Below are 8,455 nucleotides of genomic sequence, written 5' to 3'. Positions count from 1 at the left end.
CAGCAAGGCAGGCTGCAGGCAGTGGGACCCTTACAGTACCCCCCCCCTCAAGAATCGCCACCTGGTGACCTGAGGCGCTTCTCGGGGTGGTCTCTGTAGAACCTGGAAATCAAACTGGGGTCAAGGATAAAGGACCTGGGGATCCATGACCTCTCCTCAGGACCGTACCCCTCCCAATCGACCAGGTATTGGAAACCAATACCCCTGCGCCTCACGTCCAAGATGGAGCGGACGGAGAACGCAGGGTGGTTGTCGATCAGGCGAGGCGGCGGAGGGAGGTCAGATGGAGGACACAGGGGACTGAGGGAGACAGGTTTCACTTGTGAAACGTGGAACGTGGGATGGATGCGCATGGCCCTGGGGAGCTGGAGGCGGACCACAGAGGGGTTGATGATACGGGTGATGGGAAAAGGACCAATGAAGCGGGGGGCCAGTTTGCGAGGGGTGTCCCGCAGCTTAATGTCCTTGGTGGACAGCCAAACTTGCTGGCCGACCTGGTAGGCGGGCGTCTCTGAATGGTGGCGGTCAGCAAACCGTTTTGCCTGGGCTGCGGTCCTAAGGAGGGCTGCTTTGGCCTGGCGCCAGATGCGACGGCAACGCCTGAAGTGGTGCTGGACGGATGGGACCGAACAGTCTGTTTCAGAGTCAGGAAACAAGGGAGGATGGTAGCCTAAGGAGGCTTCAAAGGGGGACATGCCGGTGGCAGAGGAACGGAGGGAGTTATGTGCATACTCCACCCAAACTAAGTGCTGGCTCCAGGACGAAGGGTTAGACTCGACCAGGCAACGCAGTGTGGACTCCAGCTCCTGATTGCAGCGCTCGGCTTGTCCGTTGGCCTGGGGATGGTAACCAGAGGTGAGGCTAACGGACGTCCCGAGCGACTTGCAAAAGGAGTGCCAGACCTGGGAGATGAACTGCGGGCCTCGGTCAGAGACAATGTCCGACGGGATCCCATGGAGCCTAAACACGTGGAGGGTGAGTAACTGGGCAGTCTCAAGGGCAGAGGGGAGCTTAGGGAGGGGAACAAAATGCGCGGCCTTTGAGAAGCGGTCAACCACCGTGAGGATGGTGGTGTTGCCGTCAGATGGTGGAAGGCCGGTAACGAAATCAAGGGCAATGTGGGACCAAGGGCGACTAGGGGTCGGGAGGGGGAGCAAAGGGCCAGCCGGGGGTTGAGTACCGGACTTGTTTCTGGCACAGACAGGGCAGGCAGAAACAAAGTCCTTGATGTCTGAATTCATGGAGGGCCACCAGAAATGGGTCTTGGTAAGGGAGAGCATGCGGTTGACTCCGGGGTGACAGGAAAGCTTATTAGAGTGAAGCCATTGGAGCACCTGGGACCGCACGCTGGAGGGGACGAAGAGGGTGCCGGGGGGACCACCACCAGGGTCTGGTTTGGAGAGGAGGGCCTGTTGGACGGTGGCAGTGATGGGCCAAGAAAGAGAGCCCACAATGTAGGACGAAGGGATAATCGAATCAGAAAGCTCGGGCGAGTCTGGTGGAGCAAACTGCCTGGACAGGGCGTCAGGTTTAATGTTCTTGGAGCCCGGGCGGAAGGTCAAAACAAAATTGAAACGATTAAAGAAAAGCGACCAACGGGCCTGACGGGGGGTCAGACGCTTGGCGTTCCGGAGGTAGATTAAGTTCTTATGGTCAGTCCAGATTAAAAAAGGTGTCTCAGTGCCTTCCAGCCAGTGCCGCCATTCCTCGAGAGCGAGTTTGACCGCCAAAAGCTCGCGGTTGCCCACATCGTAATTTCGCTCAGCTTGGGAAAGACGACGAGAGAAAAAGGCGCAGGGATGGACCTTGTTGTCCAGAGGAGACCATTGGGAGAGGACCGCCCCAACCCCAGTGTCAGAGGCGTCCACTTCCAAAATAAACTGGTGCGCGGGGTCAGGATGGCAGAGGATGGGCGCCGAGGAAAAGAGGGACTTAAGCTTCGAGAAGGCGGCTTCAGCCTCCGGGGTCCAGTGAAAGGCTCGGGCAGTCGAAGTGAGCTGAGACAGGGGGGCGGCGACACGACTGTAATCTTTTATAAATCGTCTATAGAAATTCGCAAACCCCAGGAAGCGTTGTAACTGCTTCCTGGACTCGGGGGTCGGCCAGTCGACTACCGCCCTGGTCTTTTCAGGGTCGGTTCGGCAACGACCACCCTCAAAAATAAAACCTAGAAAAGAGACAGTGGAGGTGTTAAACTTGCACTTCTCAGCTTTAACGAATAATTGGTTCTCCAGCAGCCGCTGAAGAACCAAACGAACGTGGGCCGTGTGTTGAGCTGGGTCGCGAGAATAAATAAGAATATCATCCAAATAAACGAACACAAAATTACCAATAAAGTCGCGCAGGACGTCATTAACGAGCGCCTGAAAAATTGCGGGGGCATTGGTTAACCCAAAGGGCATAACTAAATATTCGAAGTGGCCCAGAGGAGTGCGAAAAGCGGTCTTCCACTCGTCGCCCTCTTTAATACAGACGAGGTGGTACGCGTTTCGGAGATCAAGTTTAGAAAAGCAGGAAGCAGACTGTTACTGCTCCTGAAGTGAGTCAATAAGAGGAAGAGGGTATTTATTTTTAACTGTTATGTTATTTAAACCGCGATAATCTATACATGGCCGGAGTGACTTATCTTTTTTAGAAACAAAGAAAAAACCCGCTCCCACAGGGGAGGTCGAGGGTCTAATGATGCCTGAGGCAAGAGATTCATTAATATAGTTAGTCATAGACTCCCTCTCAGGACCAGAAAGGTTGTAGAGTCTGCTTGACGGCAAGGGGGCGCCAGGTAACAAGTCAATCGCGCAGTCGTAGGGACGATGAGGAGGAAGTGACAAAGCGCGTAGTTTACTAAAGACAGCCGCCAGGTCGCGGTATTCTACAGGAACAGAGGAAAGATTGATCTCCTCTAGAGGAGGCGTGTCACGAGGGGACGCTTTAACAGCGGAGCGTAGACAATTGCTGAGGCACTTGTCGCTCCATTTATCAACACAGCCGCGCTCCCAGTTAATAACTGGGTTATGGTTACGAAGCCAAGGGAAACCTAGAATTACTTGAGGAGTATGAGAATTGAAAACGAAGAAATCAGTCATTTCATGATGATTTCCCGACATAATGACATGTAACTCTGTGGTCTTTAAATTAATACGGGTCAGCGTGTCTCCGGTTAAGCCGGCGACAGAAATTGACGGAATTTCGCGAGTCGGAAGAGAATATTCCTTAACTAAATCAGAGCTAATCAAATTTTGTTCAGCGCCTGAGTCAATAAGAGCTGAAAAAGAAAAGCGACGGTTTTGTGTTTGAATGACCATGGGAAGTAACAATTTAAATGGGGAGGTTAACGCAGACGTTCCCACCAGTAACTCCCGCTTTACTGGTGGAAGTTCTCGTTTCCCCGAAACGGACAGTGGGGCAGAAAGTGACCGGAATTACCACAATAAATGCAGAGACGGGCAGATACACGCCGCTGTCTCTCTGCAGGAGTCAGCCGTGCACGCCCCACCTGCATAGGCTCGGGGGAGCGATCCCGTGAAGGGAAAGGAGATGATTGGCTGTGACCAGGAAGCATGGAAGACTGGGAGTTGTAGTTCACAGGGGGCTGTCTCGAAGAAAAGGACTCGTAGCGAGGGGTCGTAAACCCAGAAGTGGGAGAATTGTGGGAAACGTAGTGCTGAGGTGCAGGCTTGGGCTCACCTGGAGGAGTCGGAAACCCGGAAGTCCAAGGTCGATGGGAACTGTAGTTTGTTTCTCTACGTCTCTCCCGGAAGCGGTCGTCGATTGAGATGGCAAGGTCTATCAGCTTGTCAAAAGTCTCGGGCTCATCTCGCGTGGCCAGCTGGTCTTTGAGAAAATCAGAGAGAGTGTTAAGGAAAATACCTTGGAGGGCGGGCTCGTCCCATCCTGTTTGGGCAGCAAGGATCCGAAACTCCAGAGCGAACTCCGAGGCATTACGACGGCCCTGTCGTAAGTTCAACAATCGCTTGGCGGCATTTGAAGCCTGCAGGGGACGGTCAAAAATCCTGCGAAACTCCCGAAGAAAGAGGGCATAGGAAGCATTGGAGTTATCATGACTCAAGAGGAATGAGTGAGCCCACCGGAGAGCGTTACCTTTGAGCTGGCTTACGAAGAATGTGATTTTGGCTGAGTCCGACGAGAACTGGGAGGGAGCCCTCTCGAAGGCGAGTCGGCACTGGAGCAAGAAGCCGCCACATTGGTCAGGGTCTCCGGTGAAAAACTCAGAGGGTTTAATGAAAATTTGTTGGGCAGGAGGAGTGGGACCAAGAGCCACGGGGGCTGACGGAACGACTGGAGCTGGGGAGGCAGAAGCTTGCAGCTGACGTTTAATGGAATAAATCATACCTCCGAGCTCCTGAAGGTTGGACTGGACCGTGGTCTGGTGAGTCAGCACCTGATGAATTACTTTGTCCATCCTGTCGATCCGCTCCTCCGCGGGAACGGGGGAGGTCTGCTCGCTCTTGGTCTCATTCTGGGTCTGTTGTGGCTGGAGCATTTCTGTTAGGAGTGCGCGGGGAACCCAGATGATATGAGACCCAGAACGAGGCAGACACAGGGGAAATACAAAAGAACAGTGTTTATTATTTACAGTGAGTTAAATGACATCCACAGGCTGCTGGTCTGAGGCTCCTGGAAAGAGGGACGACAGGTTATTAGCTGTCCAATGGGGAAGGCCCAAGTTGTTTGTTTAAAGAGTGTTTGTCCTTACAGTCCAACCCGAAGGGGAGAGCTGGTCCTTCAGTCCAAGGCGAGCGAGCAGCAGAGGGAAATCCACAAGAGTCCAAAAGGGGAATGAGGAAGGCTGGCACTGGAGGCAAAAGAGGCACGAGGAATACCTGAGAGGCCTAGGGATCCAAATCAGGTCACGAGGGAATCCAAAGAGCACGAGGAACCAGGAAACTGGAAAAAAGAGCAAAAGGTGAACAAATTCTTTTCACCAAGACATTTGCCTCACAACAGTACAATACCATAAGAGGTGATATGCTCCAGCGTTGAATCACACCGGACTGCAGCCTTAAGTAGATGGAGAGGCTCATCAGGCTGATGGCCGCCAGGTGTTGGTAATCAGCGGCCATCAGCAAGGCAGGCTGCAGGCAGTGGGACCCTTACACCGCTGCAATACCAAGGGTGTGAAGCTCATTCACAAAAAAAATAAAATAAATACTGCTACTTTTTTCATTTTCAAGCTAAAGGCCAATTTTAGAAACTCAAATCTGACACCAAACATATTTTTTGGGTCACAGGTCTCATTTGTTGTTCTCTGTCGTGCTCTCAACATCCTAATCAAGCAATAGAAGTATTTTATTCCTCACATTTCCCTGGGGGCCTGATAAGATGTCAATGAGGGCCACATTACCAGAACTAAACCTATTTGTTGTTTTAGTGATATTCACTCCTCCCCACCTTTTAAAATGCCCATCTTATTCTCCTGATCCAGACTTTCACACTGAGTTTGATCAAAAAAACTACACTAACATATATTCCCAACAAACTAGATATTTTACTCACTAATTAAGCCGTTATCTTTTCCAGACACACTTATTTAACAAGCAATCCCTTCGTGGGTCGTTCAAAAATTCCACTCATTCTTCTTAACCCCTCTCTCATTCTTTTTTCTTATGCGCAGCCTCACACCTCGCGAGGACTTCCTTCTAATATCCTGATGCATGCTCAATAATCCAGGTAGAAAAATAAAAAAAAAAGTTAAATCTGGTCCTTTGGACATTCAGAAAAAAAAAGTTGTAGAAAGATTTCGTCTTTCTTCCGAAAGACTTCTTCAGTCTGAGGTGCTGTATTCAGCTCAGTCTTATAAATAGCACCTTCTCAGAGTGGATCAACCAGTTTGCTGCTCACAGCCAGAAACCAACTGCTCACATGATCTATGAGCTCCATCAGCCTAACGATGGATCATTAGCACACTGATTGCTGTTTACTATTCACAGAGGGCTGAGTGATACTAGCAATCACAGCATTGTAAGAGGGGGACAGTTGAACAGGTCAACAGTTGTTAAACAAAATACATTACGGCAAAGACTGGTTCATCCCAAAGATCCAGTCCCCCAGCACAAACAGAGTAATATTGTGTATGCTGTTCAGTCTCAGGAGGGCTGTGGTCAGTCTTACATCGGGGAAACTAAACAGCCACTGGCCAAAAGGATGGCCCAGCACAGAAGATCAACATCATCAGGCCAGGATTCTGCGGTCTACACTCATCTCCAGGCCAGCGGTCACTCTTTTAGGGATGAAGATGTTCACATCCTGGACAGAGAGGAACGATGGTTTGAGAGAGGAGTAAAGGAGGCCATCTTTGTGAAAATAAATTGTCCATCATTAAACAGGGGTGGAGGCCTCCGGGTTCAACTGTCCCCCTCTTACAATGCTGTTATTGCTAGTATCACTCAGCCCTCTGTGAATAGTAAACAGCCATCAGGTGCTAATGATCCATTGTTAGGCTGATGGTCCTTCTTGATCATGTGATCAGCTGGTTTTGGTTGTCAGCAGCAAAACTGGTTGATCCACTCTGAAAAGGTGCTATTTATAAGACTGAGCTGAATACAGCACCTCAGACTGAGGAAGTCTTTCAGATGAAAGACAAAACCTTTCTACATTTTTTTTGTTTGTTTTGTTTTTTGAATGTCCAGAGGACCAGATTTAACTTTTTTGGACTTCCTTCTAAGCTCTACCCCGTGTGTGTGTGTGCGTGCGTGTGTGTGTGTGCGTGCGTGCGTGTGTGTGTGTGTGTGTGTGTGTGTGTGTGTGTGGCTGTGTGTGTGTGAGAGAGAGAGACAAGAGTGGAAAGGTTGACAATTTTAAGATGTTAGCAGGTGACATTAAGATGACAGAGGTCAGGCAACAGATGGGGCAGAGTATAAAAAGTGAAAGCAAGGACGGCCTTACTTCTCTGTAGCTCTCGATCTCTCTTTGTGTGTGTGTGACATAGAGACACCTTTGGTTTCAGAAGTAATGTGACATTCTCACATAAAGCCTGCCAGGTTCAAGTTTATTGTTCAGCATGCAGACATCTCATCAACTTAGGATCACCATCCAAGTTTCAAATATGCCAGAGTTCTGTTGGTTCTCTTGAACATTGATACATTGGGTTTCAGATGTCAGACAATTAAAATATGAGGTCAAAGGATACATCTATAAGAAAAGGGCAGATAAGTGCCATATTCTAAGTAACATCAATGTTCATGCTCAATAATGCAGGTAAAAATTCCAAAAAAGTTAAGTTATTTCACGTGACTTAACTTTGCTGGATTGTAACCGTTTCTTTATGTTATTTCAGGTGTGGGCTTATAGGTTTGCATATTACATACTTTACATATTACTTATCAGGTCCTTATTACTGTTTACCAATTATTTTTGCATTTTGGGGTTTGCTGCCATTTTTGATCAATTCTCCAGATCTGTTTTTGTATACTGTTAACATATCTTGCCTGTTTAAAAAAAAGTGTTTTAAAAAGTGTGAAGTTGTCCCTAGTTTCCCACCGGCCAATGAACCTGGGTGAGAGCAAGAGAGACGCTCTTAACAATTCATATATTCAACCTTTATTTAGACAAGTTAATCCCATTGAGCCTGGGGACTCATTTACAAGAAAGACCTGATTTGTTAACAAAGAGTGATGACAACAATGGATAACAATGACAACAATAGACAGTCATAAATATGCATAGACATACAAATTTAAGTTTTTTTTTAATCTTTTACAAATTCAAGCAAAATAGCAACTAAAAGGACAATCAAGAGGAATAGTAGCAAAAAAAAAAAAACCCTGCTAGATTATAATGTGATTTAGAAAACTAACAAACTAAAAACAGGAAAATGTCTGCATTGGTTTTTGCCAGGAACTTAACAGAGTTTTGAAGTCACTTAGAGGTCAAGGTCGGGAGCTTCAGATCTTTTTGCAAGATATTCCAGTAAACAGGAGCGGCAAAGCGCTGCAAAGGCCTATTGTAATTGCTCTGTTTTTTTATTATTATCATTGGGGGCTGCCAATGCCAGAAGAAATGCACTGCCCCCCATGCAAATGCATGGAAGCCACCTATTATTCTACACCCAATAAGGGTTTCTTTATTTATTTATTATTATTCCACCTCCGTTAATGCGGCCTGAACCGCAACATGGACCCCCACAAAAGTTATATCAAAACGACCGGCCCAGCTCCAAGATGTGTGCTATTTTTTCATTGGCAATTGGAGTTACCATGGTGACCTATTTTGCTAACAAAAATGCCAAATTTCCCATAGGAAATGAATGGGAGAAGACTTTTCAAAGAAACTGAGTAACGTGGGGAGCCATTTTGGTTCAATATGCAAGGCAGTGCATTGCATGTTAATTATCCTAATAGTCCTAAGGTAGCTAATTAGCCTGCATTGCCTTGCAAAGCAAAGCAATGCATCAGAAATATAACCTGCCAGTTTGATTCAAGATGGCTGCTATAGCTAC

This window comes from Nematolebias whitei, chromosome 4 (genome assembly GCF_014905685.2).
Source record: "Nematolebias whitei isolate Nwh7 chromosome 4, NemWhi1, whole genome shotgun sequence".
NCBI classification, from domain to species: Eukaryota; Metazoa; Chordata; class Actinopteri; order Cyprinodontiformes; family Rivulidae; genus Nematolebias; species Nematolebias whitei.
This window is presented reverse-complemented; position numbering follows the sequence as displayed.